The 12,406-nt window shown below is 35.6% G+C and overlaps 1 long non-coding RNA gene across 2 annotated transcripts; it reads left to right on the forward strand.

Annotated features, from left to right (window-relative positions):
• Positions 1 to 4,893: 4,893 nt before the first annotated feature.
• Positions 4,894 to 12,108, forward strand: LOC120119728. 2 transcript variants are annotated; one of them, XR_005515858.1, is made up of 5 exons: positions 4,894 to 6,017; positions 6,104 to 6,175; positions 6,257 to 6,349; positions 6,429 to 6,505; positions 11,964 to 12,108. It is a non-coding gene; the product is annotated as an uncharacterized LOC120119728 (long non-coding RNA). The 2 variants fall into 2 exon arrangements; XR_005515857.1 differs by having other exon boundaries at positions 4,895 to 6,017; positions 11,961 to 12,108.
• The last annotated feature ends 298 nt before the right edge of the window (positions 12,109 to 12,406 follow it).

The following is a 12,406-nucleotide window of genomic DNA, read 5'->3' on the forward strand; positions in this document are numbered from 1 at the left end:
AAAAAGATAAAGGCAATGTTCAAGAATTTCAAAAGGAGGTAATGTCAAAATTTCGTCTTTTGGTAATGACCACGAGTTGTTTTGGGCAAAGAATCAAGGTATTTTATTCTGGGGTTTGAGACAAGGTAAGAAAGGTCTAATCTTTCCATAAGTCAAAAATCTATAATTCTTGAAGAATTAAAAGAATCATTAATTCATTTAATATTCGAAGAACTAAAGATTAAAATTTGTTCAATTGCTCCACCTTAGAAAGCAACATAAATTCAATCATTTAAAAGATTAAGCAAACATGAAAGATCAAAGACGTGTTCAAACAAAACAATCCTCTAAGTGCAAATGGTATATGTCATACCCCCTTCTTCGGCAAGCGCCTTACAATTTTCAGAGGAATGTTTGGGGCTTCTTATGTGGTAACAGCTAACAACTACAACATCGTATCCCTTAGGATATGGGGATTCTTTTCTTAGATCATCCTGGCAGGCTTTGTCCTACAATCAGCTGATCAGGCTCCCATTGTATTGTTTTCAGTTTTTTTCTTTTGATGTTACAATCTTGCTTCCATGTGGTGTCATGTGGTTAAAACCAATTCATCGAATCCTCTATGAAGAAATTTCATGTTTATGAAAATGCTTAAAAATGAAATGTAGATGCATAACACAAAATGAAAAAAATGCATGAAATATTTGAGGCATTGATCCATAAAAGTGCCCATTATTATAAATAATCCGTATTTCGACAAAAATATTTTATCTTGTAAGAGACATAAAAACAATCAAAGGTACATTCGGACTAAATCCTCTAGACCCCGAACAACTTCCAGTAGATTGACAAGTCTTCTGTTTTCATCTGTCACTGGTTGTATGCCTTGTTGGACCACTCCAACTTCCCTTGCCAGGCCGTGTAGATGGCAAGCTGCCTTCTGTACTTGATCCAGGAAATCTCGGATGACTGCGTCTCTGGCCTTCACCTTTTGTTGTGTTTTCTCTCAACGGAAACGCCACTGCAAACCCCCGTCGAAGGGCACTATCTGAAGCTCACTCGCTTGCTTTTTGAAGCTATTGTTTTACAATCTTTCTCATGTTGTTTCTCCAGATCAGCCATTTGGATTCTCAGGCGTTGGATTCTTAGGAGTTATCCTTGACTTTATCTTGGTACCCCTTTCTCAAGTCTTCAAGCTCAAAATAGACTCTTTTCTGCTCCCTTTCCAGTTTGTCTGCTCTATCTTTCTAAAAATTGGAATCTAGTTTCCATTGATAAAGTTCAGCTTCAAGTTCCTTAACTCTCTGTTTCAGCTCATTATTCACAGCTTCAAACTCTGTCTTGACTATCTCAAGTTCAGAAGGGACAGGCCTGAGATGTTCCTCCATGGTCCGGGTGTATTCACAGTCTGGCATCGGGATGCTATCATTCTTTCTCAATCTTCGCCACTCCATATAATCCAGAGTAAGCATATCTCTGACAGCCACGACATCCATCCGGGATACTTTCTTCCATGACTCGGCTACCTCTTTGATCCTCTTCTTATAACTGTCACCGTGATACACAAACTTTGATGTAGATAATCCATATGTTGCTGGGATAAACTGACGTGCCCCATACTGTCTGAGTGCCAACAACAGAGCATACCCAACTGCACCCCAAAGTCCAAGTAAGGTCATAGTGTTAGAATCCCCAAATCAGAAAAGAACGTCACTGAAGAACAACCAGGGGGCTCTCCAAGTAATATCCTGGTCCTGAAGATGAGTGAAGACCTTCATCCATTCTTCATTCGAAGCGCCTTTATGCCATTTCATAGTGATGAACTCTCCCAATGGTGAATAGGTAGCGTTGAATCGGTGGTAGGCAACCCCGTTAGTCTTCCAGAAATGGCTGTGAATCCAGACTTGAAGGAGCTGAACACATCTAATGAACCTTCCTCCACCAGTTCTTCTGTAATGATTAAGAGACCGAAAGGTCTCGGCTAAGATGGTCGGCGCTGGGTTGACTCGCCTTGGAAGTTGTTCAAATAGTTATACTACGGCTGCGTCGATGCACCCCAAGGTCTTCGGAAAGATAATCAAACCGTACAGACCCAGTGGAAAAAGATCTATAGTCTTCCATTCATCAGGGTGGTTCTTCATTAGTTGCTTTATATGGATCCACTCGATTCCTTCCCCGCTACCTTTGTGTCGGAGTCGATCAGTCACCCATTTTTCATCAACTCCTGCAATCTTGGCCAGTCTGTTCTTAAAAGGCTGACCCTTGATATGTTTGATATATGCCTTCTCTAGTCTGATGCTTTCACAGTGCAGTAGTGTGGTATACTCTTCGATAGTGGGCACCATGTCCTCCCGATTAAAGGTGAAGCAACTATATCCCGGGTTCCAGAATTGAATCAGTGCTCGGAGCAGGGGCTCATCAGTCTTGACATGAAGTAAGAGGGCAATATCACCATATCGTTGGCTGAACTTCTGCTTTCTGTCATTCTTCCAACTGTCCCAAATGTTTCGCAACTCTTGGACATCATTCTGTTTCAGGCTGACAGAGGCATAGCTAACCAACTCTGACACGTAGTTCCCATGAAGACTGTCTCCTTTCTCTTTCTGAGTCATCTCGGACCATAGTCGTGCCTCGGCATTCTTAATCTCTTGTTTTACAACACCTTTGTCCATTAATTTAGATTATTTTGTGTGTAACAAACGTTTTTTAAGGATCAATAGCCTCTTGTTATGATGCAAATGCTAAAAAAACAAACACAAAGGCATAAAATGTTAGTAAAATAAATAAATAAATAAATAAATGACGAAAGGAAAAAAAAGACATGGTTAAGGTAAAAATATCCTAAGTTTCGGAAATGTGGTTTTGTGATAGGCTCTAATTCTCCATGGTCTCCCAGTTTAGGTTCTAAAAACAGTACCCGAGTTCTCCTTGCCGGTGCCCCCTTGGGCTTGCCATACCCTTAGTCCTAAACCCATCACAAGCTTGTGTGGACTAAGTTAAACTCGAGGGGACACATTCCCTTATGCCCGCACGGTGAATAAATTCACACGAAGATATAAGGTATATGAATCCCGAAAGCTACTTGTTAGGCCCACACGGTGAATAAATTCATACGAATGCGTCGTTTTCACCCCCACTTAAAGCAGGGTTTGGAGCTCAGGTTTAGAGCATCAGATAAAAAATCTTTAAGGGCTGAAATCATTAAAAACGGTCAGTACAACTATTTACTCGAAAATATAATCAAAAGTAAGTAATAAGGATCAAAATGTTACCTTAAAATTTAAACTTACACTTTTCATTAAAAACACAACTGGAAATTACCTTAGCCTGACTCACTTACCTGTCTCCCCAGTGGAGTCGCCAAGCTGTTGCAACCGTCTTTCGGTTGGGCCCCGGAATTGGGCTTCGACTTGAAAAATGTGAATTGGAGTCGCCACCGATCATTTATTTAAAACAAATGGGTTGATCGGATACTCTATTTCTTACCTGATCTGCGTCTTTCCAAAGATGTGTCGGGTTCGGGAGTCGGTTACGGTCAAGGAAGGATTAGCACCCTTGAACCGTCCTTTCGGTACTACGTAATTTCCAGTTGTCTTTGATTAAGAAAATTGCAAGTTAAATTAAAAGGTAAAATTTGATCCGAATTACTTACCCTTAATGAGTTTACGAAAATACCCTTAAAAATAAGATTTTAAAAGAAAATAATAATAATAATAAAAGAAAGTAACAAAACTAAAGAGTAAACCAAGGAAATAAATGAAACCAATAATAATAAACATAAAATAATTAGATGAAAAAAAATGAAATAAAATAAAATAAATGAAGATAAAAATATATATACAAAAAGAATAAAAAAGGTAAAGTGTTTTTTTTAAAAAGAAAAATAATAATAAGAGCAAAAAAACTAAAAATATAATGAAAATAAATAAATAGTATAAATAAAATAATATATATATATATATAAATATAAAAATGTATCTATAATATAATAAAATACTAAATAGTAATAATAATAATAAATAAATGAAAAATAAATATACATATAATATTAACTAAAAAAATAATAATGATAGAAATATAAAATAAAATAAAGTAAGAATATATATATATAACGTTAGGAAAATATAGTAAAAAACATAGTAAATAAGTAAACATAGATAAAAAAATAATAATATAATATATATATATATATATATATATATATATATATAATAGAAAAATAATATAATATAACGTAAAGAAAAATGAAAAAAAATTATAATAAATAAAATAAATAAAATATAATTAAATATATACATATATACATATAAATAATAAGGGTTAAATTAAAATAAAAAATGAATTAGGGGTCAAAATTAAAAGCCAATCGAAGAAAAAAAGGACAAAACACGCGGATCCACACGACCCGTTTATAAAAATCCGAATAGTTTTTCAAAAACACAAGCTTCGGGGATTAGATCTATAAAAATAGATATTAAAAACGCCCCCGTTCATCGGCCAAAAACATTTCTCTCAGTTTTCTTTCGAAATCAAAACACAGCAAGGGTAAGGAAAAATAACATGCGAAGGTATGAACTTTACATTTCAAAATATAAATGCTTCGAAAAATGGTTATGAGTTGCTTATAATTTTTTGTTTGGTATTTTGTATATCCTCCTCCGAATCTGTTATAATAGTGAGTTACAATGACTATTTATAATGCTTGTGGATCTTATCTTTAAGAGTTTAAATAATTGTAGAATTTTATCTTAATTTTAAGAGTTTGAATCTTAATAAAATTTTATCTTATCTTTAAAAGTTTAAATCTTAATAGAACGAAAATGTGTATTGACAAACTGTATGGGTTTGGGATCATTCTCTCATTCCCTTGTATACACATGAAACAAAGCCCTGCAGCACTCGGGATATGGACTCTCCATTTGCATAATTCATATTACTTTCTCTCATTGACATAGCTTCTCTCTTCAATCCACAGGCTCTTGAGGGTTTTCCTGCTGTTCTTGACCAGAGTTACCGGTGAGTGCTTGCCCAGTGCCCACTTTCTTTCATCGTCTCCACAGTAAAATTTTACATTGAATTTCTTTCTTTTTTGTGCTTCCCTACACAGGTACATGGTTAACAAGTTATTTGTTGAAATTACTCTATTTTGTGTTTTCCTTTTGCTTTAATGCTGTTGCTACCAGTTTTCTGATTTCATCTTGCTATTGAATTACTAATTTACACCAAGAATTGGTTTCATTATATCACATTTTATCTTTCCTCTTCCTCTCTCTTTCTTACTGCTACGGGGTCAGTGTTTCATATGATGAGAGGAGGTATCTAGTTGAAAGATACTCGAGGGATAATGTGTATTTCAGAGGTTCCTACCACATAGATTTTCTGGAGAGGGAGAACCAATCCGCTCCGCCTGCAGCTTCTGGTATCTGGTCTCAATCAAGGAGGACAACTTATGAGGAAGAATATCCCCACAATCGGGATTCTAGGCGTCACCAGAAGCCTTATGCTGATTCTTATAGTGACATGGATACATTTCGTGATCACGAGATCACTCAATTTCAAGATTTTGATAAGTTTCGGGATGGATATCATGGTGTTGACAACTTTCGCAATCATGAATTTGACAGGTCCTCTAAGTTTGGGGGACGAGAAAGAGATAGCTCATATGATGATTATGACTATAGGCCACGCATTTCCCATCAGAGCAGGGACACAACAACAGTGAGAGGGATTATGAATATGGCCGACATAGTTATGATTCTGATTATGAAAGAGGCAGTCAGAGAGAGGGCAATTGGAGGAAGCGTGAATCGCCTGATCGAGATCGCTTGAGTAGAGAGAGAGATCAGAGTCCACATAAAACACATGAGAGATCTCGATCACGGTCACATGGACGTGATGATTGTCCTAGATCAAGGTCACCTCGAGGTCGAAACCATGGACGAAGCCATCGTGAGGATAGCTATGATGATGATCGGAATGATAAGACTTAGAGGCGAAGGGACCGTGAAGAGAAATATCAACGTGAACATTATTCCGTGGTATGCTTCATTTTCCTTGTTCTTTGTGCTTCTGATGCTGCATTTGTTTTAAGTTGGGAATTTGAGTAAAACTTCTGCTCTCTTAGGCACCATCTACAACAATTGTTGTGAAGGGTCTCTCACAAAAAACAACCGAAGAAGATCTATACCAGATTCTTGTAATATTTTGCTCTTTGTTTGTGTTGAATGTTCTTATTATCACAAGATATAATATTTCTTAATTTTTACGTGTCCATTAGGCTGAATGGGGACCACTATGCCATGTCCGAGTCATTAAAGAGCGACATTCTGGAATTTTTCTTGGATTTGCTTTTATTGATTTTCCTTCTGTGGTACTCATGCCTCTAACTGGTCAATGCTTTCCATTCAGTATTGTTGAATGTTTTATGAGGGAAATTGTTTCTGGCACAGGGGGCAGCAAGCACTATGATGGAGAGGATTGGTGATGATGGTCTTGTTGATGGTCGGAAGTTTTTCTTCGAGTACAGGTAAATTTTCATTCTACAATCATGATTGAAGTTATTCATGTAAGACCAACTTCATTAATCTTATGTTGATTAGTGATGCTAGCTTTAATGGAAAATATTTTACCTTCTTTTTTGGTGTTCCTTTCTTGGTTTGATAGTAGAAAACAGGTTAATTTGAGGGCAACACGGTTGCTTCAAAATATTGACTATTGACGGATAATTCAAGATATCTGCAAAGCAGCAAACAGAGAACACAAGATCCTCTTAGATCTGACTAGAAGTTTCTTTTATTTAGTTGCAAGAATGCTTCTTATCAATTGTAATTCTTAAAATGGAAACTGAAATAGAGAGCTGAGTTGAATATATAAGTGAGCTCTGAAGTTTGAGCTCCGAAGTTTGAGCTTTGGATTTATATGTTAGGAGGCCTCATGCAATGGAAATATGAAATTGCTAATATTTTCCCCCTTAGAAAACCTTAGATGTTTGTATAAACCTTCTTAAATTAGGATCACTAAATCCATTTGCTTATTGCGTGATATATACACACATATTATCTAAAGCTTCTGTACCATGATGAATTGATATGGTCTTAAATTTAATGAAACGTCTATTTCATTTTGTACAGATGCATGGGTAGATGAGCTTCCTTTAAAATATCTTTTTCCTAGAATATACGTGCTATCACCAAACAAATGGGGCAAGGTTGCTGAATTTGGCAGCTTTGAATTGAACGGTTGGGTGTGGAATATTCAAACCAGAAGGAATCTGTGTGATTGAGAATTAGATCAGTGGATGGATTTGATGACAAAACTGAAGGATTTTAAACTGTCAGATTCAGTAGAAGACTTTCTATCTTGGTCTGCAAGTGGTGATGGACTGTTTTCGGTAAAATCTTGCAGAAATGCATTCGGGAGGGTGTCTGGGGGCTCTGATTTGTGGTTAAAAGGGGTGTTGTTGGGATTGTCACCACCTCGTGTTGAAGCTTTCCTATGGCAGCTAGCTCATCAGAAAGTGGCAGTAAAAGCAGAATTGGGTGAACAGAGGAATGCAACTAGGTGATGATATCCTTTGTCCTTTTTGTAAGAAACACGAGGAATCAATGCAACACTTATTTATTTCGTGTTATGTAGTATGGGAATTGTGGAACAAAATAGCAAGCTTTTGGGATCTAGCCCTAGTCTTTCCAAAGGACCCTCTTTCATTGCTTAGCTTCTGGGGTGAGTTAGGGTGAAATCGTTGATTTGGAAATTTATTCCGGGAGTCGTATTTTGGTCTATTTGGAAAGCTAGGAATGCAATGGTGTTCGAAGGATCTACTCTTGACAGGCAGTCTTTGTTTTTCATTATTAGATTCAGGTTATCTAAATGGTTTCTAGCCAAGTAACCTAAGTTTCCTATTCAGGAGGATGTGTTGATTGGTGACCCATCTCTTGCAGATGGTATTCAAGTTCATAAATCAAAGGATTGTCAGCTGACTCGCTGGATCCCACCCCCTGTAGACTTTTTGAAGATGAATGTTGATGGAGCTGTAACACTAGATGGCTCGGATGGAGGTATAGGAGGTATTTTAAAAGATTGGAATGGCTGCACTCTCTTGAATTTTTCAGAAAATGTTGGTCAAGGTCCCCCCCCAGTTGTTGAGTTAAAGGCTATAAAGAGAGGCATTGAAGTATTTTTGTAACATCCCCAAAAGTCGGATCAGTGACTAAAATGTAAATTTTGGAAACTGTGTGCTCAATTTTGAAATAAGTTAAAAGTGTTGGGATTTAAGTAAAGAATTTTGATGATGGATTGAATAGCATAGATGGATAATTAAAGGGGTAATTTAGTCTTTTCAGATTAAAGGATATTTTGTATTTCCTTTAAATACAGGTGATATACATGGTTTTGGGAGAGTTCTGGAAGCCTTCTTCTGACTCTCTTCTTCTTCTTCTCGTAGCTCCAGCTTAAAGGTAAGTTTGATTTTTAACTGTTAATTTCTGGAATTTATAAGTTGGTTTTGAATCTTTGGGGGTTATATAAGCTTAAGGAAAGCTTGTATAAACTTAAAACATCAAGAAGGGAGAATTAGAAAGGAATTTCTATTAAGAGATTAGAAATGAAGTTTTGATATAGAAAGGTTTTTGAAATTCTAAGGATGAATTTGACTTGTCATCAATCTAATTAAGAAGTATAAAGTGTTAGAATTTGAATTAGAACACAATGAAAATTTGGTATGATTTTTGAATCTCGTATGGAATATAGGATTTTGAGGTTTAAGATGAAATAAATAAATATATATGAGTTTAAGTATGTGTATGAAAGTTGGGAATATTAAAGGGAATGAAGTATGATGTGTTGAGCTGAAAATGAAGGATTTTCGAGCTCAAAATATGATTTCTGGGCAAGGGGAATCGGTACCCATTCAAGGGGAACCGATACCCCTTCAAACGAACAAGAATTTCCAGTATGTCATGGGGGAACCGATACCCCCATAGGGGGAAACCGATTCCCCCTAAAGGAAAATTGGGAATATGGGTTTAATAAGTTCGTTTAAGTTGCTAGTATCCAATTACAAGGTGTAGGTATCTAATGATTGTCTCGAAATGTACATTTATGTAGATTCTACGCATAAAGCAATTCCAGAACGTTTGGCAAGTAAGATCGATCAAGGGAAAGATAAGAGATTGGAATTGACTAGTGAGGCCAGGTGAGTGCATATTCAATAGTATACGATGTGCGATGGGAATAAGACTTGCGATGAGTCTATTTCCTAAAGTGTTACACATGAATTCATGATTTAAAGGCATTAGTGGAATATGCATGTATGTATGTTTGATTATATGGATTGATCTGTTCTTTTATGTGTTAGATGATAAAGTATAAGTAATTACATAAGAAAGGTTATGAATTATATGAGATATAAACTATGTGATCATAGTAAAATATAATTATATTACTATATGATAAGTGAAATAAGCCGGATAATATTGATCTATAGGATGAAGTGAGAATAATACACTAACTAGGAGATTTGAACATAAATGATAAGATGAACATATAAGATACGCTAGATGGGAAAGATTCATATGTTTAAATAAAACTATAACACATGGGTTGTATGATAGAAATTTATGAAGCTATATGAGAAGATTATAGGAGTTATATGAAATTGAATTAAGTAAACATAGTAGATTATATATAGAGAAATAATAGAAGTGAGATATGTTTATAAGTCTGCCCTAGATGAATATGAATACGAAATATAAGAGTGCTATATGATTTATATTAGGATAATCTTGAGGATATATATATATATATAGATAGATATGAAATGAAATGAAATGAGTTATATGAATATACAATTATGTGATGAAATGGTGGATTACCTGAACATGTGAATATCTATGTATATATATATATAGGTCTAAGAGAAGGCATAAGATTAAGATATAAGCAATGTGACTATAAGTATATGTGCTCTAAGTGATATGACTTATAAGTATTTCTATTATAATGTTACATGATATGTTATGTATGTTAAAGGAATTATGGGATGGTATAAGAATTGATATGAAATATATATGTGAAGACAAGTATATGTTATGAGATAAAACCTATGATTATAAGCTACATGAAAGTGTTCCTATCTGTTATATAAAGTATATGATCATATGTGAACAAGATATGATGAGTATGTGACATGTGAATTATATGGAAATGATCTACGTGTAAGTGAACTACGTGACTATGTGATCATATGAAAAGAAGCTATGTGATAAGTGATATGTGAAAGTGAATTACAAGTTTATGTGAATATTTGAAATGAAATAAATGATAACGCCCATGTTATGTGTCATGAGAGCTAGGGGTATAGTTGGCATGCCAAGAGTCGAGGGTCTACGCGGTTCTTAGGGACATATGTATATTCTTTGGAACCTGTGTGAAGTCTGGAAAGACACATACTTGATCCCTAGCATATGTATATGATTCTTAAAGAATTCTATGTGGTCCTTATGGACATTATTATATGGCACTACGGTGCAATTCTACGCGGTTCTTAGGGACATATGTATATTCTTTGGAACCTGTGTGAAGTCTGGAAAGACACATACTTGATCCCTAGCATATGTATATGATTCTTAAAGAATTCTATGTGGTCCTTATGGACATCATTATATGGCACTACGGTGCAATTCTACGGGGCACTTCGGTGCATTTATACGAGCTGTGGTGACAGCATAGTGCATAACCTCTATAGACTCACATATCGATAGTTCTCACATATGTACATGGGCTAATCCAGAGATATGAACAAATATAAGTTAGTGGTATGATAAATGTTATAGAAATGATATGATGTTGTGTGTGTATAGTGTTTGATTGAAAAAGTATGTGATTATATGATAAACTGTTAATGATGAATTATGTGTATGTATGTATTTACTGCAATTAATCTGATATGATTTTATACGATATGAAAAATGCATGGAATTGCTATAACATGATAGAACATAACATGCATGTATCAATATATGTTTTAAAGTGCATTATAAATTGTTATGCCTCACTAAGTCTCCGACTTAGCGTGTAATTGTTTCACACGTAGGTTTCGAGAAGAGTAAGGAGTGATGCGGAGCAAGACAGGTTAGTTTCCTTACCAAAAGATCAGATCAGAAATATTTGACAAAGTATGTATTTGGTTATGTATAAAGTGTTGGCATGTAATAAGTCATTAAGTACGAGCACTCTGATAAAGTCTTTATTTTGATTTAAATAAAGTTTTAAATTTCCCGGGATTTTTCTTAAGAGTCAAGGTTTGAAAAGTCAATGTGACACTTCGGACTCGTATCCGGGTCGGATACGGGTTGGGGGGTGTTACAATTTTTGTCTTCTTGTTGGGTTTATGTTGGTAGGTTGATTATCGAGAGTGATTGTAAGTCTGCAGTGGAATGGATTCAGTCCCCGGCTTTGGCTCCTGTTTTTTTATTGCCTTTAGTTAAAGAGATTTCAACACTCATCTCTGATAGGGTGCATTCAGTTAAGTTGATTCCAAGGGCGTGTAATGGGGAGGCAGACAGATTAGCAAAGAAGGGGATTGGTTGATAGTATGGTTTCATCAGTGGTTTTTCCTGTTTGTGTTAGTGGGTTTATGTTGTTCGTAGAGTTCTTAAGCTTTATGTTATCCAGTATGGAGTTATTGTTAAATCTTATGTAATTTATTATGATTAATAAAATGTTTAAGGCACTCTTTTCTTTCTTCCGCTGATTAAGGAGCTTCCATTCAAAGCTCCATTAATCAAGAAGGGGGTTTTTAACGAGGCCTGCAATTCCTATAAAAAAAATTAATGAAACGTTCTTTCTCTCCATTTTTTGTTCTTTATGCTGAATTTCTGATGATGAAGGAAAAGAAAGGAAGCTCTCTATCATATAAAACATATTTGGTTTTCCTACCATGAGTTTGCATGTGAAATACATTGAAATCTGTTCCGTTGCAGTAGTAAGCCAACTGGAAGCACTGGTGGACCTTTTGGTAATGATAATGCCATGAAGTTGGGCCATTCGAATCATAGGGGCATCACAGTACCTTGTGACTGGATGTGCACCATATGTGGATGTGTCAATTTTGCACGACGAACTTCATGTTTTCAGGCCAGTATTTCATCCCACACTTTCTGGTATTGTTGTCATAAATTTTACTGTTTAAAGTGGAGTGAGTGATGCACCATACATTTACATTTCTGCTATTTCACATCACTAGGTCAAGAAGTGGTGCCTATAATTTGTTAGCTTTATGTTGCTTAGGATGAAGGCATACCAGAATTTGATGTTAGAGTCTAGGCTATGGATGCTCATGGATTGCAGATGGCAAAAGTTGCAATGCACTTTATATTGGCTGTTGAAAACTTATTATGATTATATACCCAAGTTTGATTGCTAAATC

The sequence above is a fragment of the Hibiscus syriacus genome, unplaced genomic scaffold, assembly GCF_006381635.1.
Source record: "Hibiscus syriacus cultivar Baekdansim isolate YM2019G1 unplaced genomic scaffold, ASM638163v2 tig00110332_pilon, whole genome shotgun sequence".
Classification (NCBI taxonomy): domain Eukaryota; kingdom Viridiplantae; phylum Streptophyta; class Magnoliopsida; order Malvales; family Malvaceae; genus Hibiscus; species Hibiscus syriacus.